Source organism: Macaca nemestrina, chromosome 3 (assembly GCF_043159975.1).
Source record: "Macaca nemestrina isolate mMacNem1 chromosome 3, mMacNem.hap1, whole genome shotgun sequence".
NCBI classification, from domain to species: domain Eukaryota; kingdom Metazoa; phylum Chordata; class Mammalia; order Primates; family Cercopithecidae; genus Macaca; species Macaca nemestrina.
Genome location: NC_092127.1, coordinates 181172284 through 181199970, shown reverse-complemented (window position 1 = coordinate 181199970; position 27687 = coordinate 181172284). Strand labels below are relative to the sequence as shown.

Sequence of the window (27687 nt, the reverse complement as noted above, 5' to 3'; positions counted from 1 at the left end):
TAGTCATCTTAATACCAATGCAATCATAAAATAGAATTTGTTATTTAATAATATTAGTTTTTTAATGGAGGAAGGGGACCATGAAGGCAAAGTATCTAGAGTTCCAGGCAGTCATAATGTGGCTGTGGTGAGAGGTATTTAGTGCACAGGCCGGCACTACACAGGGTGAGTATTAGGCATTCTCGCTCTGTAGGGGGCGTTGCAGAGTTAACTCAGAGCCGCTGGGTTCACGGAGGGTCAGTGCATCCACACATTCCGCCCTCTTTTCCTTCTTCCGCAAGAGCTCCTGTGCTGTACCTGCACCGGATAGAGAATACACCTCTGACCAGACTTTCTCTTAGGAAGGACTTCAGCGAAGTCCATGGGTTAGAGAGGGAGACCTCACAGTGGGGCCGGACGTGGGTGCAGCTTTTTGGCTAAGACCAGGGAAAACTCATCCATGACTCTGGGGTCTGTGTCTGGGATTGGGAGGCAGCCGAGCAGGTGGTAGAGAAAGCTGCGAGCTGGGCCTGTGGGATGACGGTGTTCTATGCATGTGACCTCCAGCTGTGACCCACCCAAGTCTTCAGCAAAGTCACCCAACCTACAGACCTTCTCCAACCTTAGTCTGAGGAGAACTGCACTGAGAAGTTCGAGGCCAGAGGCACAACTGCATCATGGCTGAAGACGAGGAGCTTTGACCTCGAAGGGAGATTAGAAATTCCTTATTCCGGCTGGGCGCGGTGGCTCACGCCTGTAATCCCAGCACTTTGGGAGACCGAGGCGGGTGGATCACCTGAGGTCAAGAGTTCGAGACCATCCTGGGCAACATGGCGAAACCCCGTCTCTACTAAACATACAAAAAATTAGCTGGGAGTAGTAGCGGACACTGTAATCCCAGCAACTTGGGAAGCTGAGGCAGGAGAATTGCTTGAACCCAGGAGATGGAGGTTCCGGTGAGCTGAGATTGCGCCATTGCACTCCAGCCTGGGCAACAAGAGCAAAACTCTGTCTCAAAAAAAAAAAATTCCTTATTCCGTGGGAGGCACTTGTGTGCCTTGCTACTCCAAATGCGGCCAGCAACCCCAACCTCCTCTAGGACATTGTTAGAAATGCACAATCTTGTGTTCACCCTAGGCCGGCTGCATTTTTACAGGACATGTGGTCTTCATGTACGTTAAAATTTGAGATGCACTGCTCTAGTTCCTGGGCCACTTGGCCACTGCTGTAAAACGGACCTGGAACTCCACCCATCTAGAAGAGATTGCTTCCTTTTCTTAGCAAGGGGAGCAGGAACTAGAAGATTAGGAACTTCCACTTTTTGGTTTAGGTCAGCATTTCTCAGCATTGGTCACTCATTAAAATCACCCGAAGACCAATTCAAGCAGAAACTCTGATGGTGGGAATGAGGACTGGTAGATGTTAAACGTTTCCCATGTGCTTGTACTGTGTGGCCACATGTGAAAACCACTAATCTAGGCCTTTGGCTGCAGGGCTAAAGGGGAAGGAATTTCGACGGAGAATTTCCTACAAGGCCATAGGACCAGATCTCTGTCTAAAATGGAAGAACAGTTATGTCTGAAGTCTTCTCTCTACATAGATGTAATAACCACTATCGATAGGTGGCTGTGGAGGTGTAGGGAATTCAAGACCAGTGCTGTTCCTCTTTAACTCTTTGAGGATCGCTTGCTCTGTGGCTAGTCCAACTCTCCTCATCTTGTGTGAGATGAAAGCCGTGTAAAGAATATGGAGACTTTAAAGGAAAGACCTCTGAGCAATAGGTGTCCTTATTTATTTATTTATTTAAGATGGATTCTTGCTCTATAGCCCAAGCTGGAGTGCAATGGCGCAATCACAGTTCACTGCAACCTCCGCCTCCCAGATTCAATCAATTCTCCTGCCTCAGCCTCCTGAGTACCTGAGATTACAGGCACACCCCACCACACCTGGCTAATTTTTGTATTTTTAGTAGAGACGGGAGTTTCACCATATTGATCGGGCTGGTCTCAAACTCCTGACCTCAGACAATCCACCTGCCTTGGCCTTCCAAAGTGCTGGAATTATAGACGTGCGCCACCATGCCCAGACTGATATTTTTAGTACCCAGACAAATCTGAGGCAACAGTTTCCTGAGGGAAGGCAGGGCACGAACAGAAGTGGGTATCAGAGAGCAGTGAGCCTCTGTGCATCTTATTCCTGGATCTGTTTCAACATCAAGCTTCTTGTTTTGTGGATTAAAAAAATGTGTATGTGACAAAGGACTTAAGGACCGATACAACAGGTATAAATTACTCTGTAAGTTTTGAGGGGGAGAAGGTGTCACATTTCTAGATTTGTCTAAATCACATAAAACCTGGCTCCGGGTCTCTGCTCACCAAGGTCCCTGAGAAGCCCAATGACAGCCACCTGACAGGTCTGCTCTGCAATGCTGGGGATTCCACATACTATAATAATATAGGGAGAGAGGAGGCTGTGAGGCATCTGTCCCCACTGATCACACCACTCTGCTACAAATGCAGGGGTCAGGTGCTGTTCCTTCAATGTCCTTTCTGGCATCTCTGCTTCCAGTGACACCGGAGACATGCCTCACAACACATTTTTCCCTCACTTGGATCAGTACTGTGTCCCAAGGCCCCTCCCTTGGCCCCCTGAAGTCACTGAATTTAGTGTCCGGGCTCTCCCTAGGCGCCGCCACACAACCTCTCCAAGATCCTGCTGTCCTGGAGTGATGTCTGAGAGTAGACTGCAGCCGTCATCCCTGCTGCAGCCTGAAACCTCTGCCCTCCCCTTGCGGCATGGGATCCAGGCCCCTGGTAACAGGTCAGTCCTTCTTCTTTGCCCTCAGAGGACAAAAGTCTCCGTTCTCTTTGCCACCAAACGTGCTGTCCAATATGGTGGCCATGAGTGTCATGTGACTATTCTTGGAGCAGCTGACATGTATCCAGTTCAAATTGCAACATGCTACAAGTGTGAGATCTACACCATATTCTGGGGACTTGGTACAAAGGAGACGTAAAATATTTCAATAATAGTTTTTATATCACGAACATGTTGAAATAATATTTTTAAGCTATTGGGTTGAATAAACATATTATGAAAATTAATTTCACATGTTTCATTTTATGCTTTCAAGTGCTTACTAGAAATTTTAAAGTTCACACGTGGTTCGCATTATATTTATTTTGGACAGCACTGCTCTCTGCCCAGTGCCTTTCACCCGACCTCAGAATGAAAAGCTAGGGGAACAGTAGGGAGCATGTGCAGAGAAGCCCCTTCCCATCCATCAGGCCTGAAGTGCAAGCAGGCCTGTCCCTGTTCCTGCCTCACTCTTCCTGGAGAGCCTGGGTCTCTGCCTCTGAGCACCTTGCTGCCCTGGTCTGTTGTGAGCATGTCAAGGAGGGAAACAGGGTTACTACATTGTGAGCCAATGTCTTGGTCTTATTTATTCTTAATATTCTCTCTGGATTTACAGATGAGGGGGCCAAAGCCCAGAGAGGATAAGTGACTTACTTCAAGACACACAGATTGAGTTACAAGAGGGTGACTCATCCACGGCTATTGCCATCACACCACAGTGTCCACTGCAGTCCCAACAGCAAGAGAAAACGGCAGGCAGAGTCAGACAGGAAAGAAGTGCCGACGACAAGGGGTGACCACACAAGGGGTGACTTTTGAGAATGCTACTGGGATGACGGAAGGTATCTGTGGCCCGTGATGTGAGTTTAACACCCCAGCCCCATCCTAATCTTGAATTCCTTGTCCTTCGCTTATATTTTCAGACCCTCAATATTTAAGTCTTATTTCTATAAAAGATATTTTGGTGATGGTAGCGTGGGGTTTTGTTTATTTATTTAATTTATTTTATATATATGTGTGTGTGTGTATATATATACACACACATATAGACATATATACACACACACACATTATATGTGTATATATGTATATATGTCTCTTGTGTATATATACATATATACATATATATACACACACATATATGTGTGTGTGTGTATATATAGTTGAAAACTGCTAAAAATTTCTTGTGAAACAAGGCAGAATAAAACCAAACTAGTACACACAAATTTCAGTAATTTCTGTGCTGGCCCCTTTGGTGTTGTCTCATGAGGTGCCCCAGAAAGAAGGCTGAGAAGGAGTGAGGTCTCTCACACAGCACACAGAGGCACACAGCCGGGGAATGGTTCTTCCCCAGGAGGATGGACACCTGTCTTTTTATAAAATACAGACTAGCCTCAGGGGGCAAGGTGGTGAGAGCCCTTGGTGGACCTGGAGAGATGTGGAAAGACACAGGATCAACTTAAAATCCCTGCAAGCTCCCATTACCACTTAAGTTTCTTCCTCCACTTTCTTCCTCCTTGGGGGATAACATTGCTTTTCTGCATCAGAAACTCTAGGAGAAGAGGATTGTATTTCTTGGTGGAATTTCACGAAGACTTGGGTCTACCTTTACCCTTGTTCTTATCTGCATCCAACAACAGAGATTTTGCAAACAGCCCAGGATGTCTTTTAAGACTGTAATGGAGATCCATGGAAACTCCTGCTTGCTTCCTTCCTTCCTCACTACCACCACAGCACAGGAGATGCAGGAGGCCATGGGCCCCCAGACCCCTCTCGTGTTCACTGGAGTAGAGAGTCCCATCGTGGAACAGTGCATGATGTTTGATTAGAGAGAGCTGATTTTTGCTGTATTTGCCCTTCATTAAGAATTTTGCAGGACAATGGGTTGAATGGGTGTTCATGGAAGGCAGATAAATGAGCTAATGAAAACTTAGTTATCTCATCTTTTAAAAGGCTACAGAGTCATGCTCATGATGGCCTTTTTTTTTTTTTCTTTTTCTTTTTTTTTTTTTGGCCATCTACTTTGTGCCAGGAATTGGGCGAAGCCATTGTCTTGCATGGCAGCTTTCTTTGTTAGAGTGTGTATTTCATGTGTGACTTGCTTCGCTCTGCTGAGACCAGATGTCAGTCAGCCAGGGTAGACCCCTCACTTGACAGGAATGAGCATCATGTTTTGTGGAACAGCTGCCCTCCAGGGAAGCCAGGTCTGCATCTTATATAATGGGTTTGGTGTGTGAAATTTGCCAGGAGTTGATTTTGGAAGTCAGGGATGAAAGTCAGGGATGGAGAGGGCAGGATTGCCACTCACAAGAGTGAAAGAATAATTAAAAAATCCAAATATGAGAAGGAAGAGGGTGAGAAGGGGGAAAAAATAGAGAAGTCAGCAAGAGCCTTGGCAGGGGGTGAAGTTTGCAGTGAAAATCCCATGGAGCCACCATGGCCAAAGGATGTTTTAAAGACAAAAATGTTCTAATGTTCAATTTCAAATGGTTTGTTTTTCCACGACGTAAACCCATTCTCCATCTCTCTCAGGCTCCCCTCCAAATATTCAATCAGGTGTCCAATCCTCATGCACTTGAAAATGCTTTTTGTGAGCTGTTTTGCTGTCATTATTATCGTGTGGAAATTAAAGAAGGGTTTGAATTCCACATCTGGATCTAGATGAGGCAGAACCCTGTTCAGCAGAAGCAGCACCTTAGAAATAGATTTGGCTGCAATAATGTAACTATCCCCCAGTTTTGAAAATAATATTGGTGGAAAGCTCTGGATCATCATAGATCATGAAGTACAGGTTCCAGTCTTACCAAGATTTCAAGAATATGGAAGATTCCAGCAGACATTTCTGTCTACATGTTAATAGTTTAGGCTTTCCTTCTCTCTTTCTCTTTCTGTCTCCCTTTCCCCCTGCCCCCCCATCTTAAGCTTGTATACAGAAATTAAGCTTGTATACAGAAATCCACATGTAAAGCTACAGATAGGTTAAGGAAGATTTTATAAAAACTCCCTCTAGGGAGTTTGCCCACCAAGAGGCCAGGGAAAGGTTGGCATAAGACAGGAGTAGGTGGGGAACACACACTCTGTTTCTTTAATAAGACAAAGGGTGAGGCTGGACGTGGTGGCTTACACCTGTAATCCCAGCACTTTGGGAGGCCAAAGTGGGCAGATCACCTGAGGTCAGGAGTTCAAGACCAGCCTGGCCAACATGGCAAAAACTTGTCTCTACAAAAATACAAAAATTAGCCAGGTGCAGTGGCGCATGTCTGTAGTCCCAACTACTCCAGAGGTGGAGGCAGGAGAATCACTTGAACCCAGGAGGCAGAGGTTGCAGTGAGCCGAGATCACGCCACTGCAATCCAGTCAGGGTGACAGAGGAAGACTCCATCTCAAAAAAACTGCAACAAAACAAATTAAAAAAACAAACAAGACAAAGAGTGAGTTTTCTGTTACATACTCAATTTCTGGTAGGAAGCCCCTACGGGAGATATAGCAACAAGTAAGTTAGTATGTATGCGCAATGTACATACATACTTTATCTCAATTTCACAAAAAAATTGTATTCAATCTTAAGTAGACCATAACCAGCAAAGAAGTTGATATTAGACTTCAGTTCAGGATTAGTCATGTAAATCTTTCAACAGTTCCATCTATCACATCTCATGCCAGGGGTTATTCAGTGTCTTTTACTACTCATATAGATTGTCTTTACCAATATGTTCCTTTGCATTCAGCCCTGTTAACCCCTGGGTTCCCATTGCATTTCACTGTGTCCCAGCCTTAGAAATGCACCGTTATCTTTATGCCCGTGTTAGCATCTAATCTGGCCATATGTATTTCAGGCTTTCCTGGCTGTGCTTGAGTGATCAGTGTGTCTACCAGAAGCTTCCTGATAAAACACTGCCTTCTCTGCTATAGCAGACTTACAGTTTACTTTTAAAATAACTCACTTGAAATTTAATAGGCGGTTTTAAAGCTACATCTGATTTAAGCCCCATAAGTTCTAGTTTTTAAGAACACAATTGACATGCCAACCTGGGGTTTTCTGAGCTGTTGAGTGGAAACACAGGCTTGCCATTGTATTGTGCGTTGTGGCTGTGTTCACTGTGGATGTGAAAACAAAACCAAAAAAGCAAACCTGGGCTGGCCTGTGAATAAACTTGGTGACACTGGATAAACAACCAGAGAATGCCGAAAACTAGGGCCAAAATCTTTCAGTTTACAGATGAGGTGTTTAAATGGTGCTCTCAGAACACAAGGGGAAGAAAATGCAAATCCTTTAAGATATAAGCTTATTGTAGTCAGTGATTTTTTTTCTTTCTTTCTTTTTTTTTTGAGACGGAATCTGGCCCTGTTGCCTAGGCTGGTATGCAATGGCATGATCTCGGCTCGCTGCAACCTCTGCCTCCCAGGTTCAAGCGATTCTCCCGCCCCAGTCTCCTGAGTAGCTGGGATTACAGGTACGCACCACCACGCCCAGCTAATTTTTTGTATTTTTAGTAGAGACAAGGTTTCACCACATTGGCTAGGCTGGTCTCAAAATCCTGACCTCATGATCCACCCGTCTCGGCCTCCCAAAGTGCTGGGATTACAGGCGTGAGCCACCATGCCCCGACTATAGTCAGTGATTTTTAAAAATCAAAGAAATAGGCCGGGTGTGGTGGCTCATACCTGTAATCCCAGCACTTTGGGAGACCGAGGTGGGCGGGTCACAAGGTCAAGAGATGGAGACCATCCTGGCCAACATGGTGAAACCCCATCTCTACTAAAGATGCAAAAAATTAGCTGGACGTGGTGGTGGGCGCCTGTAGTCCCAGCTACTCGGGAGGCTGAGGCAGGAGAATTGCTTGAACCTGGGAGGCAGAGGTTGCAGTGAGCCGAGATTGAGTCATGGCACTCCAGCCTGGTGACATGGTGAGACTCTGTCTCAAAAAAAAAAAAAAAAAAAAAATTCAAAGAAATCACTGGATCAATAATATTTATTGTCTTGGCAAATCATAGCATCCTTGTGGAGGGAAAGGAAAGGGGCTAGACAAATTTCAGCCTCACAAGCAAAAACCTTCACGAAGATTCTTTCCCGTGTTTCATAATAAGTCTGAGCCAAAGGCACCAGGATTTCAATTTTACAGATGAGGACACTGGGACTTAGGAGGCACAGGTGGGGTATGTTGCAGTCCACCTAAATCCCTGGGTCCCAAGCCCATCCTCCTGCTGTGTGGCCACTCCCCCGCTCTTGCCTGGTACTTACGGTTTAGTCTTTGTAGACTCCCGTGGACACCCCTTGCAAACTCAGGAAACCCTGTCTCCAAGCCATGCACACACATTCCTAAAAGTGTCTCATAATTTAGCCTTTTATCCTTCATCAGGACTTGTCAAACTCCTGGTCTTAAGAAACAAAGCAAAACCGGCTTTCTGCTAGGTCATTTTTGCAGAGCAGCATTTGTTTTCTGTACATCATTGGTTTTCTAGCACTTCCTGGCTGCTCACAGAATTCTTTCTGCCATTCCTCTTTAAGATTCCACTTTGATTTCTCCTATGGTGAAAAATCTTGCTTTTAAAAGTCACAGAAAAAAAATCCTATTCTGATATGGCCTTGATTTAAAATTAAAGGAATAATTTGCAAAGCTCCTGTTGGAAAGAGATGAATGCTGTCATGCTCTATGTGTGGTTCTGTTCCCTGATACAACAACTTTGCAGAGAAATTATGAAACCCCTTTAAACTTTGTCATTAATTATACTCTCAGAAATCTATCTTAAAAATAATAGTTTCAAAAGTAGAAAGAATTTCATGAGTAAAGAGACTCACTACTGTGTTGTTTTTGGTGAAGGTAATAAAAAGGGGAACAATTTAACTGTCTGAAAACTAGATATAATGTATCTACTAATGAATATTATGGAACTATTAAAAATGATTTTTATGGAAGTTTCAACTTTCATGTGAAAAACTGAATATATGTATTTACATAATTTCTTCTCCAAATCTCACTAAAATGATAGTAAAGGGATTTAAACAAGCTTAAGACCATATAGTCCAAGAGAATGAGACAGGAGACTAAAGCAGATGAGAGATGGCAGTACAGCTTAAAAAGCTGGACAGCAAGTTGACTGTTGGTAATGAGTTATGTGGCTGAGAAAGCTGAGCCCTAAGTGCCCACTGGGATGAAGATAAGAAGGAAACAGATCCAATTCAGAGAGCCCTGGAAGGCCTCAGGGACTCAAGGCATCAGGCAGCATCGAAGGGAAAGAATGTGTGGAGCTGAAAGCAAGGAGTGTGGGTGAGTTTTCATGGAAGCAGTAGGCCTGCATCTTTTCCTCAAATAGGCAATTCTCCTGAATCACCTCTGCATAAGATTGGAGGTTTACTCTCAGTAAAAATTAAACCAGACAAATTCTAGATTTGAGGACCTGAGACATAAAATAGGAACAGAGAGGAGCCTCATCAGAAAGAAAGAAAGAGAGACTGAGTGGGAGTTAACTAACATACTGTACTGTGAAAATCTCGGCCTCCTCTTCCCAACTGTGTAAGGAATGCTAGCAGGGCAGCTCGTACATGGCGCCTGACGGGACATTGAAGAATTCTCTAGGTAGAAACTAGGCAGTCCCTCTCTTCCCCCAAATCTACAGATTTTGATAGTTGGGGGAATCGTACATAATGACCAGGTCCAAGTCCTGTCACTGTATGGTGAAGTTCACTACTTGGTAAGCCTGGCCCATACGCAGAAGGCCCAAATGGCTTTTTAATGTTCCATTCTCAAATAAGAACAGATGGGTGAGGATCACCTGACATTTGCAGAAAGCATATAATATGAAAGGACACACTATGAAGATTTTTTTAAATGACCTTTATCAAGTCATATTTGAATGAAATTTCAAAACACTGGAGATAAAGAAAGGATACTTAAATCTCCCAAAGATGAAAAAAGTGCTCAGGCAGAGCATCGGGGATCAGAATGACATCAGACTTCTCAATAGCAACACTTAAAGCTAGGTGACAAAAGAGTAACTTTAAATTCAGAGTGGAAATGAATTTCATTCCAGAATTCCGTATCTATAAAATACTTATTAAAATGTGGTGCTGGAATAAAGCCATTTTCAGGTGTGTAAGTTCTCAATAATCTTACTTCTACTCCCTTTCTGAGAAGAAAGTGATTCACAACAAAAAAGGAATAAGACAAGAAGTTGGGGGGTGTGAAATTCTGGAAAGGGTCGGTTACACAGTAGAGCGATGATATAGTTTGGATATTTGTCCCTGCCCAAATTTCATGTTGAATGTCATCCCCGATATTGGAGGTGGGAGTTGGTGTGAGGTGATTGGCTCGTGGCAGTGGATTTCTCGTGAATGGTTTAGCACCATCCCCTCGGTGCTGTCCTCTGGAGAGTGAGTCCTCGTGAGATTTGGCCATTTAAAAGTACGTGGCACCCGTCCCCCTCTCTCTTGCTCCTGCTCTGGCCGTGTGACATGCCTGTTCCCCCTTCACCTTCTGCCATGATTGTAAGCTTTCTGAGTCCTCCCTAGAAGCTGACTAGATGCCAGCACCATGCTTCCTGTAAAGCCTGCAAAACCATGAGCCAATTAAATCTCTTTATTTACATATTATCCAGTCTCAGATATCTCTTTATAGCAATGCAAGAATGGCCTAATACAAGCAGGGAGAGGATTCACAGGGTGATGGAGAAGAGACATGCAGGGAGGACAGTTTTGCAGCCACCTTAGCCAGCTCCCTGTCTATATTGGGACCAGAGGTCAGAGAGCTGCAGAGGAGGGTCACCAACATAAATACAACTGACAGCTATGTGGTATTCAGAGGGTTTGAAAGAGCATTTGTGATGGGTGCATAGGAAATTAAGCAAATTAAATATGAGGTAACTATTAACTTGAAGGAGAATAAAAAGTTTCAGAAAGGAGAACTAAGGAGTTACAAACAACGTTTATACAGAATCAGTCAGATAAACACTAATACACAGTAGAACAAATATCTCTCTATATCTACATTGGAGAGATGGAGGGGGGGAGGATGTGTGTGTGTGTGTGTGTGTTTGTGTGTGTGTAAAGAGAGTGAGAGCTAAATTTCTAGAAGGAAGGTAATGTGTAAAGCTGCAAAATTAAGAAATAGCAGATAAGCATTGTAAGAGGCTGCTGTTTGTCCTCCAATATCAGTTTCCCTCTGAAGATTTATCAAATGCACATCTGCAAAGGCCTGGAGCTCCAAACTAGTACAGAAGCTGTAGGATCTTACTTTGGCCTTAGATGATGAACATATTGCAAAAGATTACAAGATATTTTGTGAATGTCTACACAGCTGACGATCTCCTGTGGATTGAGGGAGAAGGTGTCCCAATGATGACTACAGTGTTGAGAAATCAACACTATGTATAGGGAATTCCGAGATATATTTTTATTTGATATGGCAAAATGAGATAATGTGATCTCTCATGAATTTCAGTATTATGATGGAAATCAGACTCACTAAAAAAAGTAATCACAGCACTCAGAGGGAGAGCTGTAGTAGAATAAAACAAGGAGTACTGCAGAGGTGAAGAGGAAGAGCCCAGCCCATCCTTGGAGTCCAGTGATTTATACACAATACTTCAAGCCCCAGCTTGGAAAATGCCAATCTTCAAATTCCAGGGAATGCCATTGTTACGCCATGAAGTAATGGGGTGAAAATAAATAGTCTCAAGAGAAGTTCAGATAAATGAATGGGGGTCATGCTAGAGATGAGCATTTTGAGAGGAAATTGAAGATGTTTAGAACACTCTTTGTTGGGATAGGTTCACAAAAGTGAACTTCCTAGGTATGTGCTCCTGTCTTTTAAATTAGTCAGTCAAACGGAAACCAGTGCTTCCAACCTTCTGACAAATTAGCCCTTGTTGCTACTATAAGTTGAAAATACGGAATGTCACCCACTGTGTGCCCTAGAATTACAGACTTAGGGTTACAAGAGGCCTTAGGTGTTCCTTGTAGACTGGCCAGGCTCCAATGAGTTGGTAGCTTCACTTTGGACTAAGTTAATTATATTATTGTGTGTGTGTGTGTGTGTGTGTGTGTGTGTGTGTGTGTGTGTATGTATTAGTCCATTCTCACGCTGCTATGAAGAAATAAATGAGACTGGGTAATTTATAAAGGAAAGAGGTTTAATTGACTCAGTTCCACAGGGCTGGGGAGGCCTCAGGAAACTTACAATCGGGGTGAAAGGGGAAGGAAACACTTCCTTCTTCACATGGTGGCAGGACGGAGGAATGCAGAGTGAAGTGGCGAAAACCCCTTATAAAACAATCAGATCTTGTGAGAACTCTATCATGAGAACAGCATGGGAGAACTGCCTCCATAACCTGATCGTCTCCCACAAGGTCTCTCCTACGATACGTGGGGATTATGGGAACTACAATTCAAGATGAGATTTTGGTGGGGGCACAGCCAAACCATATCAGTGTGTATGTGTGTGTGTGCGCATACATATATATCTACATGTCATATATGTATCATATATTACATTACCTGTGTTACATAAAATATAGTATTACATATGACACTAGAAGTCTCTCCTACTAGCAGGAATGTTCTTATCAGAGGATGTCCGTTTTCCTGGAACACCTCCAAAAGCACCTGCCGTTAAAGTAGGAGTTAGAAAACTGTGGCTCATGGACCAAATTCATCCCACTGCCTGGTTTTGTAAATAAAGTTTTATTGGAACACAACCACTGCCACCCATTCTTTTACATGTAGCTCCTTTCACAAATGACAGAGTTGAGTAGTTATGGCAGGAACTAAAATATTTATTACCTGGCCTTTACAGAAGGTGTTTGCCATCCCCTGTATTAGAGCATGCTTTCTTGTTAGGAAGCCTGGGTGCCCCTCTATTGTTGACTGATTTTATGTTGGCTACAGTCTCTTTTCAATGTTACCTCTCTGACTACAGAAACATCAAGGAGGGAAAAAAAGCCATCATGAACAGAAGTTTTCAAGTATGACTGAGCAGAATTACCTGGGGAACATTTACAATAGAAATTTCTGGACCTATTCCCAGAGATCATGATTCAGTAGGTCTGGAGTAGGGCCTGGGAAACTTATTTCATACAAATGATTCTGGTGCACAGCCAGGAGCGAGAAACTTGAGGAAAGCACTTGGAAGCTGGAAATCAAACACGCAGGAAGTGAATTCTGATTCAGTCTTGCTGTGTTAACTTGCGTGAATTGCTTCATTGAGCCTTAGTTACCTCATCTGTAAAGTGGAAATAACAGTTTTTCCTTCTGAGGACCAAAAGAAGACAATGGTTATAAAATGCCCAACACTGTGTTTGCACAGAGTAGGCACTTGGCTAATGGTCTCTTCTTTCCTCCACTGGAGAATCCAGTGCCTTAGAAAGCACACCTGTTTGATTTTCTTCATTTTGTCTGTATTACATTTCTACTTCTGTTTATGTTATTTTTGCTCTTGTCAAACTATTCCCCAATCCACAAGTCCTTCTCCATGTATATTAAAACTAGATGTGTTTAATTTTTTTTTCTTTTTTACAAATTTGTTTCTCTGGGAAGCACCCAGAGAGTTGAATGACCCTAACTGGGTTGTTAGCCATATGATTGCCAATGGTCTTGATAAATTCTGCAAAATATAATTAAGGCCAAGTTTTTAAATAGCGATTTTCTTAAAAACCTTGATACAAGATGTTAGTCTTTATACATTCAGAAGACAAGCAATTGGACAAATTGAGATGAAGTTTAGTGAGAATCTCTTTCTTTAGAAATGGAAATACTTGGTATTAGTTTTTATTTCAGTGTTTTGTAGAAATGGGCAGTGAATCCATCAAGTTCCGGGCTTTTGATGAGAGACTGTCTGTTACGCTTCAATCTCATTCCTCATTATTAGTTTGTTGAAGTTTTTCTATTTCTTCATGATCGATCTCAGAGTTTGTATGTGTCCAGGAATTTATCCATTTCTTCTAGGTTTTCCAACTTGTTGGTACATAGTTGTTCCTAATAGTTTCTAAGGATTCTTTGTGTTTCAGTAGTCTCAGTTGTTAGTCTCCTTATTTGTTTCTAATTTCATTTAGATCTGAGCTCTGTTTTTCTTAATCTACCTAATGGTTTGTCAATTTTATTTATCTTTTCAAAAAACCAACTTTTAGTTTTGCTGATCTTCTGTATTTTTTGTCTCAATTTCATTTATTTCCACTCTGATCTTTATTATTTCTTTTCCTTTACTAATTTTAAGTTGGTTTGTTCTTGCTTTTCTAGTTCCTTGAGGTGCAACATTAGATTATTTAGTTGAAGTCTTTCTGCTTTTTCGATATGAGTGTTTATTGCTATAAACTTCCCTCTTAGTGCTGCTTTTGCTGTATCCCATAGATTTTAGGATGTTGCATTGCCATTTTTATTTGTTTCAGAAACTTAAAAATTTTCTTTCTTAATTTCTTTACTGACCCATTGATAATTCAGGGGCATGTTGTTTATTTCCATGTATTTGTTTGTTTCCTGCTGTTCCTCTTATTATTGATTTATAGTTTTGTTCCGCTGTGGTCAGAAAAGAAATTGATATGATTCTGGGGATTTGTTGAGGCTCGTTTTGTGGCTTAAGATATGGTCTATTCTGGAGTGTTCCATGTGCTGATAAAAAAATAATGTGTACTGTCCAGCAGTTGGGTTATTTGTCCTGTAAATGTCAGTTGGGTCTATTTGGTCTAGTGTATGGTTTAACTCTTATGTTTCTTTGTTGATTTTCTGCCTTGCTCTCTTTCCCTTACCATCCTGACTGATTGAGAGTAAGCCATCTGTGAGTATTGGACACTGTTGACGTTTTGCTCACCTGTCCTCCTGCCCCCTCTGAGTTAACTGGCAGTCCCAGTAGACTTCCCAGCATGCTAACACCTTCCCGCCTCAAGCAGCAGATCATTCATCTGCTTCACCTGAGACCTTTCTCAGCCCCTTAGGTGCTTGTTCTCCAGGAGTCCAAAACAACCTGGCAGTATGGGGTAGTGGATGGTAACCCCAAGTCCCCTGTCTGCAGTGGGACAATGCTGTGGGGTGTTCTACTTGATTCCTCAGAGGGTCACCAGAAGGATTGAGTCCCAGTTGCTCAACATGTTTGTCTACTCTTTAACATACTCTTTACCGGCTTTTCTTTCTTCCTTATCTCAGATTTCTCACTTCCTCACTCAGGACGTGTGGGATCATCTCCCAGATGAACTACCAGTTCCTAAGTCCTTGTCTGAAGGTACGCTCTTGTGAAAATCAAAACTAAGACCAGTTTGGACCCAGGACATAACAGAGACCATGGTCTGGCTTTAAACAGGCAGCTTTAAATTTGCCTGTGCATTTCTAGCTTTAGCTTCTTTTTTGCAAGGGGAGCTTAATGATTAGGATCACAGCTGAGGCTCAAGATATAAGAAAAATAAAAATAGCCTCTGAGCTCCAAGTTATGTCTATTCTGAATCTCTTGCTCACAGGTGAACATCTCTAGGCTTCTCTTAGAACCTGCTTATTTTTTTTTTCTTTGCATTGATATAACAAACTTGTCTAAATAACTCCCAACTTTATAAATGTTAAAAGCAGCAAATTATAGAAAATTCAGAGGTTACTATTAGTACTGCTGCAAATATAGTTGTTACTAGCCTGCTGGTAAACAAGAAGACAGAAATTACTCACAGTAAAAAGCACAGTGGTTTATGACCATCAAGTGAAGGGATGTGTAATCCTACATACATATAGACTCCAAGGATTTTGTTCTATTTTAGCCTAGTACAATAACTGATTGTGATGGTTAATTTCGTGTGTCAACCTCTGGGTCATGGTGCCCAGATACTTGGTCAAACATTATTCTAGATGTTTCTCTGATGTGTTTTTGAATTACATTTAAATCAGTAGATTTAAAGTAAAGCAGATTTCCCTCTATGATGTGAGCGGGCCTCATCCAATCAATTGAAGGCCTGAGTAGAAAAAAAAAAAAAAAACTGATCTCCTCTGAGCAAGAGAGAATTCTGCAGCACATGGCCTTTGTCTTGAGCTATATTGGCTTTTTTTCTGGGTCCTCAGCTTGCTGGCCCTCTTTGCAGATTTTGTACTTGCTAGCCTCTGTAATTGTGTGAGCAAATTCTTTAAAATAGGTATCTTTCTCTATATATACATACACATTCTATTGATTCTATTTCCCTGGAGAACCCTAATATATATCATAAATAAATATTTATGATAATTTACCTCTTTATTCAACACCTATTTATTGAGCACTTATTATGTGCCAAGTACCATTCTAGGAACTTGGAATGGATTATTAAACAATACAGGGTCTTACAGATGAAGACCGTACCTTGGTGTGCTTTTGTTCTAGTGGGAGAAGATAAATGGTAAAAAGTAAACATGAAGCATTAAATTATGTTCTAACATGCTAGAAGTGATAAGTGCTATAGAAAACAAAAGTGAAAGGAAGGCAGTGTGAGGAGGCATTGGGTCTTTAGAGAAGGTTGAAATATAATCAGTATATTGGGAAAGTAGGTAACTCTGAAAGACTCACAAATGTGCAAATTGCTTTAAATTAAGCTTTTAATTTTGAGATAATTATAGATAAATGTGCTTTTGCAAGATATAGTATAAAGAGATCCTGTGTACGCTTTATCCAGTTCCCCGCTGTGGTAACATCTTGCAAATCTATACTAAAGATCACAACTAGCCTATTAACACAGATGCAGTCAAGATACACAACAGGTGCAGCACTGCAGGTATTTCTCCTCCTGCCTTTTTACAAGCACACACCGCTTCATTTCTTTCCTAACCATTACTATAATTTTGTCATTTTGAGGCTCTTATATAAAAGGGCCTTATGGTGTGTAACCTTTCAGAATTGGTTTTTTTTCACTTGGCATAGATCCTTGACAATTCATTCATGTCAATGAGTGTATCAGTAATTCATTCCTTTTTATTGCTGAGTAGATTTCATGGTATTGATATACCACAGTTTGTCTCACCATTCACCCAATGAAGGGCATCTGAGTCATTTCCTGTTTGGGGCTTTTATGAATCAATTTGCTATAATTGTCCATGTACAATTTTTTATGTGAACATATGTTTTTATTACTTCATAATGAATGCCTAGCGGGTGCAGTTCCAGGGTCCTATGGTAGTTACGTGTTTAGTTTTGTAAGAAACTGTCAGACTCTTCCAGAGTAGCTATGCCATTTAAAATTCCCATCAGCAATGTATGAGTGATTCAGTTTCACTGCTTCCTCGCCAGCATTTGGTATTATAACTATTTTTAATTTCAATCATTCTGATAAGTGTGTAATGGTATCTCATTGTGGTTTTCATCTGTACTTGACCAATGGCTAATGATCTTCCACATCTTTTCATGTGCTTATTTGCCACCTGTATATCCTCTATAGTGAAGTGTTGCTTCATGTCCTTTGCCCATTTTCTAATTAGATTGTTTAGGTGTTTTTTTGTTTGTTTGTTTGTTTTTTAACTTCAGAGTTTGGAGAAATATCTACATATCTATATACTAGTCCTTTACTAGCTATGTGGTTTACAAGTATGCTCTCCCAGTCTGTAGCTTGTTTTTTCATCCTTTTAACAGGATCTTTTGCAGAACAAAAGCTTTTACTTTTGACGGAATTCAGTTTACCAATTTTTCCTTTTATGGTTCATGCTTTTGCTGTCAAGTATAAGATCTCCTTGTCTAATTCTAAATCCTGAAGATTCTTGTCCGCTGTTTTTTCTTATAAGTTTTGTAGCTTTATGTTTTACATTTAAGTTTGTAATTTTGAATTAATGTTTGTATTCGGTGTGAAGCTTAGGTCGAGTTTCATTGTTTTGCCTATGGATTCAATTGCTTCAACACCATTTGTGAAAAGTCTCCACTTCTTTCATCGAATTGCTTTCGTGTAACTTTGTTGAAAATCAGACGGGGATATATTTGTCGACCTATTTCTGGATTTTCATTCTCTTCTATTGATCTACGTGTCTATCCTTCTGCCAAGACCACACAGTCTTAACTACTGTAGCTATAGAATATGTCTTGAAATCAGGAGGACTGATTCCTTCCACTTTATTATTTTGCAAAATGGTTTTAGCTATTTGTTTCTTTGCTTTTCCATTTAAATTTTAGAATGAACCTTTCTATGCCTACAAAAAATCTTGCTGGAGATTTTATAGGAATTGCATTAAATGTGTATATCAATTTGAAGAGAATTGACATATTTATTGTGTTGCTTTTTTCAAAGCATGAACTCAGCGTGTCTCTCCATTTATTTTGATCTGTAATTTATTTCATCAGTGTTTTGTAGTTTTTAGTATAGAAGCCCTGTGTATGTTTTGTTAGATTTAAAACTAAGCATTTTTATTTTTCATTTGCAAATGGTATTGCCTTTTAATTTTTGGTGTCCATTGGGACAGTTTTAATTTCCTTATTTCCATTCTCATTTGTATGTTTTTTTTACTTCCATTATTGTTGTTGTTTGTTTTCACCTTACAGCACTGGCTAGAACTTCCATCCCTGTGTTGAATAAGAGTGATGAAAGTGGACACCGTTTTTCATCGGTGAATTCAATTCACCGATGAAATTCAATTGTTGAATTGAAGGGTGAGTGCCACCTTATTACTGTCAGGTGTGGGAAGAAGTTTCACTTCCCCACTTGGCCTCCATTGACACCCAATGCTGGGAGGTTCCTCATTACTGGTGAGTAAGGTGAGTGCTCCAGATCTTCACTGAGCTTCCATTGATACCTCTGGACTGAAAGAGGTAGGAATACCTTCTTACTTCTCCCCACATAACCCCCACCAACATCGTGGTGGAGAGGTGGAGGGCCAGCCCCACTACTGCGGGATTGTGTTGAAAATCCTAACTTTCCACTAAGCCTCCTCGGACACCAACTTAGTGTGGAGTGGGAGGTGCACCCAGTTACTTCCAAGTGGAGTGCTACTACCGCCCAGCAAAGATGAGGTTCCTATTTTTATATTCAGCCTCCTTTGATATCCCCGTCTCCCAGTGGGGAAATGGGGAGCCTCATTACATCTCTGTTAGGGTAGGAATCTAGGCTTTCTACTGGACCTTTGCAAACATGAGTAGGGCACAGAATTTTCTGCTGTGTTTGGCTGGAAATGAGCTGCTATTTTGTGGAAATTTTCTGACTTGAAAGATGGAAGCTTGGTTCGCTTGTTGGGTTGCCCTGTTCCTGGTCCTTTGATGGAGGAAGCAGGCTTCTGTTGGGCTTTATTTTGCCTGTGCTAGCTCACATCTATGGGCTGCTGGCTTACTTAGGAACAGTTTGGAATATATGAGGCAAGCAGCTTAGGTCCTGAGTTCCCTAGCTGGCCTATCTTCTTCTCTCTACTTTTCATAGCCTTCTTTTATTTATTTTACCTATAACATCCAAGGTTTTAAGTGTACTTAACAGAAGGAGTAGGAAAAAGCACATTCACTCCATCTTCTCCAAAGCTGAAGTCCTTCATAAGTTTTTTAAATCTCCTATAGCTAAAATGACTAAATTTTTAGTTATCTAGAAAACTTTCGTATCCAAAGTGACTCATCAAGGACAACTGTAAAATTTTGTTTCACCACCTATGTTATTAAACTGGAGATTTCCCCCAGAGAGTAACATTTACTTTGCTTGGTATTCAGTTATAACTATCAGATATTTAAGGCTGAGTCACCTATTTCTAATAACCAAGGTGACTGCACCAAATAATTACATATATAACATATGAAAGGCAGTCCTCCAGCTGAGGGATCTATGGAACCACAGGTCTGTAGAACTAGAGAGAATGTGAAAATCATTAAATCCTTCTGCACCGAGGGGTGGATATCTGAGTTAGCAGAGCAGGAGTTGAAGGTGCAGGTTTTGACATTTTGGCATGGAGTTGGCTGAGCTCAAATTTCTACCCTGTGTTTATAAGCTGGCTGGCTTTAGGCAACTTATTTTGCCTCAGTTTCTATTATTTTTAAATGGAGATTATAATCATACATATTTCAGGGGGTTGAGGTATGCATTAAATGAGCGTATATGAAACACTTATAACAATTATTGGCACATATAACCGTTCAATGAATATTACCTACCATAATTACTCATATAGTGTGATTTAGAGAGATTAGGAAAACTGCTTTCCACCTACTTTCCTGCCTATTTTTCATCAGTAGCTGGGTTTCAACCACTGAGTAATCACTTAGGTGAAGGTATGGGCCCTATTAAATGCAAATGTCAAAAGGTGTAATGTATTATTCTGAAGGCATCTATACCTTGTATTAGAGAGATATAGCTATTGCCTTGGCTGTCGATGGCAGAGACCCAAAATGACAGTGGCTTAAAGAAAGATGGAAGCTTGGTTTGCTCTTATCTGTAAGTTCAGGTGGTCTGGAAGTTCTGGTCTGCAAAATTGCCAGGGCCCAGGCAGCTTCTGTCTCATTGTTTTGCCATCTCTAACATGTTGGCCTTGTCTACATGGTGCTAGATGGCTCATCCTGTATCCATTGACCAAGCATCAGGATGGAGCAGAGACTAAGTGGGAAAGAATCTGCCTTCCTTTTAAGCACATGTCTCCAAAGAAGCCAGGATCACTCCCACTCACATCCCATTGGCCAGATATAGGTCACCTGGCTGCATGTAGCTGCAAGTCAGGTTGGGCATGGATTTCTTCAAAGCAGTTGACTATGACACTATCAAAAAATGCAGTTAATATGGAAGGAGAGTTTGCCCCACACTGCAGGGTGGATTAGTGTATCTTCTACTGCCTACCTTAAAACCCGTGAAGAATCTTCCTGATTCAAGCCCTTTATCCTCACTCTGTCTTCTTATTTGCCTTGCATATAAATAGTACCTCCTCCTGCTCTCATCAAAAGTCAACATTACTGGGGCAACAGGGAGAAAAGTCAGTTGTCTTTGTTTTAGGCAAAAGCTCACCTTCTCTGTCATTCTTGGCTAACAATACTCACATAAGTTTTGAAAACCTAGGTTATGCTGGCTTTGTGATATTGGAATAATAGCTAATAAATCTCCCTAAACCAGTGGTTTTCAACTGGGGTAATTTTGCTCCCCAGGGGTATTTAGCAATGTCTGTAGGCATTTTTTGTTGTCCCAATTGAGGGAGAGGGCTGTTTTAGTGGGTAGAGGCCAGGAATATGGCTAAATATCCTACAATGCACAGAATAGCACCAACTTATAAAACATTATCTGGTCTGAAAATATTAATAGTGTTCTGGCAGATAAGTTCTGCTCTAAGCTTCAGTTTCTTTCCAGAAAACTGGGACGAAATAGCTTCATAGGTTATATGGGAGGAGGCTCTGAACCGGCACTCGTAAAGGATTTAGCCAAGTGCCTGGCCCATGGTGGGTTCCAGACAACCTCTGTCCTCAGGGACTCTTAATCTTCTCCTTGTTTTTTCTGACTTCTCTGCACTCATCTTCTTGCAATCTTTATGATTGTTATTTTTAATTTTAGATTCAGAGGGTACATATGCAAGTTTGCCACCTGGGTATATTGCATAATGCTGATGTTTGGGCTTCTAATGATCTTGCCACCCAGGTAGTGACCACAGTGCCCAATTGGCAGTTTTTCAGTCCTTTTCCACTCCCTGCCTCCCTCTCTTTGGAATCTGTAGTGCTTATTTTCCTATCTTTGTGTCTGTGTGTGTCCAGAGTTTAGCTCCCACTTATAAGTGAGAACACGTGGTATTTGGTTTTGTTTCTGCATTACTTGGTTTAGTATAAATGGCCTCCAGCTGCATCCATGCTGCTGCAAAGGACATGATTTCATTCTTTTTATGGCTGCATAGTATTCCATGGTGTGTATGTACCACATTTTCTTTATCCAGTTGCCACTTATGAGCACCTAGATTATTCTATGTCTTTGCTACTGTGATAGTGCTGGGATGAACATGTAAGTGCATGTGTCTTTTTGGAAGAACAATTTATTTTCCTTTGGGTAAATACCCAATAATGGAGCTTCTGGGTCAAATGGTAGTTCTATTTTTAGTTATTTGAAAATGTCCAAATTGTTTTCCATGGTGGCTGAACTAATTTGCATTTTAACCAGCAGTGTATAACGTCTTCTTGCAATCTTTAATTCATAGTATGTATGTTTCTTGGGAAGGGGAAATGAGGGAAATTGCATTTTACTGTGGAACTGGTGGATACCAGAATTTTAACATAAATTATTTTAAGTAAACATCTCCAAACCATTTGAAGTTGGCATTACTCTCCCCAACTTGGAAATGGGCCAGTGAGGCTCAGGGAGATCTCCCAACACCCCGTGAAAACAGAATTAATCAGTGGCTGAGCAGGGATTGCACATCATATGTGTTTGACCCTGATACGTGTGTTTTGGTTGCAAATTGACTTCTCCCAGTCCTGTAATTTGAAAATTCTAAAAGGGTAAAGAGGGCCAGGTGTGGTGACTCATGCCTATAATCTCAGCACTTTGGGAGGCTGAGGCAGGTGGATCACCTAAGGTCAGGAACTTGAGACCAGCCTGGCCAACATGGTGAAACCCCCTCTCTACTAAAAATACAAAAATTAGCTAGGTGAGTGGTGGGTGCCTGTAATCTCAGCTACTCAGGAGGCTGAGTCAGGAGAATCGCTTGAACCCTGGAGGTGGAGGTTGCTGTGAGCTGAGGTCACGCCGTTGCACTCCAGCCTGGGCGACAAGAGCAAAACTCAGTCTCAAAAACTAATGACAATAAAATAAAATAAAATGATAAAGAGAATCTGAAGCAACAGAATGCTCTGGGGAAAGTCAGGAGAGACTGTTGCAGGGAACAGGGATGCAGTCACACTTTTTCCCCAGGTTGGGCTTGCAAAGGCAGCATGTACTTCAACCTGTTTAGGAGCCTTGGCCACATTATCTTGTTCTCACAAAATGGTAGGCAGTGTTATCCTCTTTTTTCCTTGTTGAATCCTAGGAATTGGGTTTATATTAGCATCCTAAGGATGTTGTAAGAAATTACCACAGACTGAGTGAACTAATGCAATAGAAATTTACTCTCTTACAGTTCTGGATGCCAGAATTCGGAAATCAAGGTGTCAGTGGGGCCGTGTTCCCTCTGGAGGCTCTAGAGAAGAATCCTTCTTTGCCTCTTCTGGCAATTGACAATTGCAGGCAATTCTTGGCATCCCTTGGCTTGTGGCTGCATCACTCCCATCGCCGCATCTGTCTTCACTGGCTTTCTTCCCTCTGCATCTGCATCTCTGCATCTCTGTATCTCTGTATCTCTACATGGCCTTCTCATAAGGACAGCAGTTATTGGATTTTTAGCTGACTTTAATCCAGCATGACTTCCTCTTAACTTGATTATATCTGCAAAGACTATTTGCAAACGAAGGCACATTCACTGGTGCTGGGGGTTAGGACTTAAACATAGCTCTTGGAGGGACACAATTCAATCCATGATGGGTCTAAATAATGTTTTATAATTGATGTAAAAGCTAAACCATGTTTTCTTAAAACAACTAGAAACTTCTAACCCAGTGGCAACTTTGGGTGTGCAAGAGAGCTCAAAGCAAACTCTCAGTTTCCTGGCAAGAGAGAAGGCCTCCACTGTGTCACCCTGTGGAGACTCCTCCGTGATACTGACATTATTGCAATACATGCAAAACACACAAAAAATCACCTTAGAGTTTGGGGAGGATGAGGATATATAATGGCAGCAATATAAGTAATTTTTTTTGCCTCTGCATATACTCTTTTAAATTAAAAGAATAAAAACAAAAATACAGATTGGGGTAAGGCCTCTTTAGTTTTTAGAGGCAATATGAAAGGAGAAAACCTGTATGGCTTCTGGTCTTTATATGGTGCACTGGAACAGAAAGTCTTAATTATACCAATCAAGGCGACATCCTTTTCCACTGAACTATGTATTATATTTTCCCTTCAAGACAAAGACGAACCTTTATGCAATTAAAATAGGCTGATTGAAAAAAAATCCGTGTCAGGCATAAACTCGGATTTATACTTTCAGGCTCAAATGACTGGGGGGGCGTTTAAAAACCTGCACAACTGAGCAAAAATGGTCTTTTTTCAGCATGTATTTTGAACAGGAAAGAGGAGTTTGCTTTCTCCTGCATTCAGCAGCCCAGCTCCCCTCCTCACTAGTCCAGTGCAGAGCTGGGGCTGCTCCCTCGGGTCCTCATCAGCTTACTCAAACATGCTGTAAAATTGATCTGACAGCCCATGAAAGGGAGTTTAGAGGCAGGGAGGGAAGCACATGAGAGAGCTAAGATTTTGGTGACATGAAACTCTGTATTTTCAAGGCTATCGCCATGTTTGCCTGAGCATTAAGGGCTGTGACATTAGCAAGGCCCTCTGATCTTTGGGCTACAAAATTGTTGTGACAGCGGCCCTACGTGTGTGTGTGTGTGTGTGTGTGTGTGTGTGCGCGCGCGTGCCCATATGTGTGTTGAGGGGGATCTTTTGAGTCCAGAGCTTGAAAATACTTATTGGTAATAATGGGAAAGAAAGTTCTCTGTGATTGAGGGCTGAATCCTTTTGACATGAAGAGCAAAGACAATTAGCATTTGTTGATCATTTGCTCAATGACAGATGCTTTCATTTTTTTTCTTTTAATTACCATGGTCGGTATTATTACCCCATTATACAGATTAGGACACAGAGACCAAGAAGGATATTTGACGTATGTAACAATCAGAAAAACACACGCAGAGACGATTTAGAAGTACTCTGGTCATAGGTCCTGGAGTTTCCTGGGAGCGAGTTAGGATGGCTGGGGCCATAGGAAGGTGCACCAAGGAATCTTGGGACCACAGCTATTTATAATCACAAAAATGTTTCAACTGCCACCAGAGCAAACCAGGTAAATTGGTTCTGTTTGGGAGAAAAGTTTGCTTTCCCTAAGACAAGCAGTTAGTCACATGGTCTGACTTGGGATTTGAACTCAGCTTGTTTTACTGCAAAGATAATACTCTTTCCAATGTGCCATACTCTTGTCTGCTCACTCTATCCTTTCTGTGAGGTCAGAGCCTGCAAATGTGTCTGGAGGAGGAACAGTGGCAGATATTATCAGGGGTGAATGAGGTCAGAGGCTTTCCTGTGAATATCTTTGTCAAGGTGATGAAGAAAGTTTCCAGCAAACTTGAGAATGTGTATCATGTATCATGAGGATTGGAGACTACAAAGGGGGGAAAGGTGTTCAAATTCAAAGCTGGATAATTAAAAACAAATATTATCAACATCAATAATTTTCCCCAGAGCTGCTTCTCCCTTTATGGTATGGAAAGTTTCAAGACCTGTGACCTAGATGTTCTTCTGGAGAGAAGGTAGATATACATGGAGAAAATACCAATATATTTTATGGTTATGCTAAGCATATTTTGAAAACTTCCATTAAGATTTTGGTTTGGCCTGGTGCAGTGGCTCACACCTGTAATCCCAGCACTTTGGGAGGCCAAGGTGGGTGGATCACTTGAGGTCAGGAGTTTGAGACCAGCCTGGCCAACATGGTGAAAACCCATCTCTAATAAAAACAAGAAATTAGCCGGGTGGAGTGGCAGGAGCCTATAATCCCAGCTACTCGGGAGGCTGAAGCAGGAGAATTCGCTTGAACCTGGGAGTCGGAGGTTGCAGTGAGCCAAGATGGCGCCATTGCACTCCATCCTGGGCAACAAGATCAAAACTCCGTCTCAAAAAAAAAAAAAAGATTTTGGTTCCCCCACACACAAAAAATAGAGTTTGAAATTTAGCCAATTAATAGTATTCCATGGCTTTTTCTTTACAGATAGATTCAGGTCTCATAAAAAACTATGCCATCTGTACACATTCTGATATGTACAGCGAAATGTTGTCATTTTCTTTCAACTGGCAACCCCAAGCTACAAACGAAAACATGTTGGTGGAAATTAAAGGAAATACCCTCTCTATCCAATTGAAACAGAGAGATGTGTAAAATCCTTTCTTTTGTTTTCAAGTAAGGGCAAAAAACAACATTCCCTTCTCTAAACACAAATAGAAATTTATTCACTGGCTTGGAAAAAACAGGCCAAGAATGGACACATTTTCCTCTCCAGAGATCATCCTAGCTCTTATCTCTATTTAAAAACCTTTGAATCTGTGCTTCCTGCTGTTATCTTACATTTTTTAATTGCATCTACCTCACTATGCTGCTTTCGTCAGTGAACTAGTACCACCTCTCCTTTCCTTCTTATAGATTCAAACCTCTTCTGTGATAATCATAGAACTGTAGCATCAGAAGGCAGTTCCCTAAGTGTGGTCTGCCCACATCCCTGGTGGTTAGCCAAATGATCGTAAGTGGTAGAGCGGCAATTACTTTTTAAAAAATTTGACAGTCATATATCTATTTCAATGTATAGTAAATATAGAATTGGAACATCAAACTATGATTTTATAGATATTATTGTCTAGGACCATGCTAAGTTTCAAAAGTGAATCTATTTAGATTAAATAAAATATATTAAGAAAGTAGTGGCATAGGTGTTGTGTGACTCTTATAGAACATAAACCAGTTGGCAGACAATCCTACCGAGGTCTGGAATGGCATTCTCACACTTGGACTATGTTCTCAGCAGGTGGGCAGCTAGCTTCTGCTTATGAGGAGCAGGGGTAACTGCAGTAGCATAGTCTGAGTGAGGATTGAGCAGACCCAAACACAAGTTGAGAGAGGCTGGGCATTAGAAGAGCAAATATCTCTTTTTAAGATTGTTCAGCCTGGTAGGCTGTTCTCAATGTGAACTCAAGAGGCCGCTTCCTCTACTTGCCCATGCAAAGCACAAATCTGAGATCTTACCATTCCAATTTGAGGAAGAGCCGCCTGTACCTTGGAGAAACAGAAGCGCATGCAAAAGCCTGAGAACCAGCTGGCTGCGGGCCTGTGCCAGGCCTTTCTGCATTGGGTGTGCCTGGGTCAGGGGATAAGTCCATGGGGCTGAGCTCAGTCAGGCCAGTGCTCCCTGTATGTGGTAACAAGAAGGTAAAGGAACAAGAAAAGCTGTTGAACCAGTCATAAATTGGCTGTCTTCTGTGGTATTCAGTGTTCTGTTTATGACTGTAAATTGGGTATGTATCACAACTCTGCTTTTGGGGAAAACAGGAAGTATTTCCCCTAAGGAATGGGTTTATGCTGAATATTTGGTGTATTAATTCTCACAGTGCTATAAAGAACTACCTAAGCCTGGGGAATTTATGAAGAAAAGAGGTTTAATTGACTCATAGCTCTGCAGGCTTAACAGGAAACATGGCTGGGGAGGCCTCAGGAAACTTACAATCATGGTGGAAGGCGAAGGGGAAGCAAGCATGTCTTACCATGGCAGAATAGGAGAGGGGGTTGGGGAAGTGCCACACACTTTTAAACTATCAGATCTCATGAGAACTCATTCACTCTCATGAGAATAGCATGGAAGAAATCCACCCCCATGATCTAGTCACCTCCCACCAGGTCCCTTCCCCAACATTGGGAATTACAATTCAACATGAGATTTGGGTGGGGACACAGAGCCAAACCATATCACTTGGTATGTTAGTGAGGGTTCTCTAGAGAAACAGAACTAACAGGATATATCTATATATTTATCTATACGTAGGTGATTATAAGGTATTGGCTCACTCAATTATGAAGACTGAGAAGTGTCACAATCTGCTTGTCTGCAAGCTGGAGACACAGAAAAGCTGGTGGTGTAGTTTAATGGACTGAGAGCCAGTGCTATAGATTCAAGTTCGAGCCTGAAGGCCTGAGAACCAGGAGCTCCAAGGATAGGAAAAGATTTACTTACTAGCTCATGCAGTCAGACAAAGAACAAATTCAACCTTCTTCCACCTTTTAGTTCTATTTAAACCTTCAACAGATTGGATGATGCCCCCTCACATTGTGGAGGGCCATCTGCTTTACTCAGTCTACCAGTTCAAATCCTA

At 41.5% G+C, this 27687-nt stretch overlaps 1 long non-coding RNA gene across 1 annotated transcript; it reads right to left on the bottom strand.

The window, feature by feature from the left end:
* Positions 1 to 27687, bottom strand: LOC105487893 (uncharacterized). Its single transcript, XR_011621442.1, has 3 exons — positions 27549 to 27687; positions 26567 to 26729; positions 1 to 297 (listed from the first exon to the last, which is right to left on the bottom strand). It is a non-coding gene; the product is annotated as an uncharacterized lncRNA (long non-coding RNA).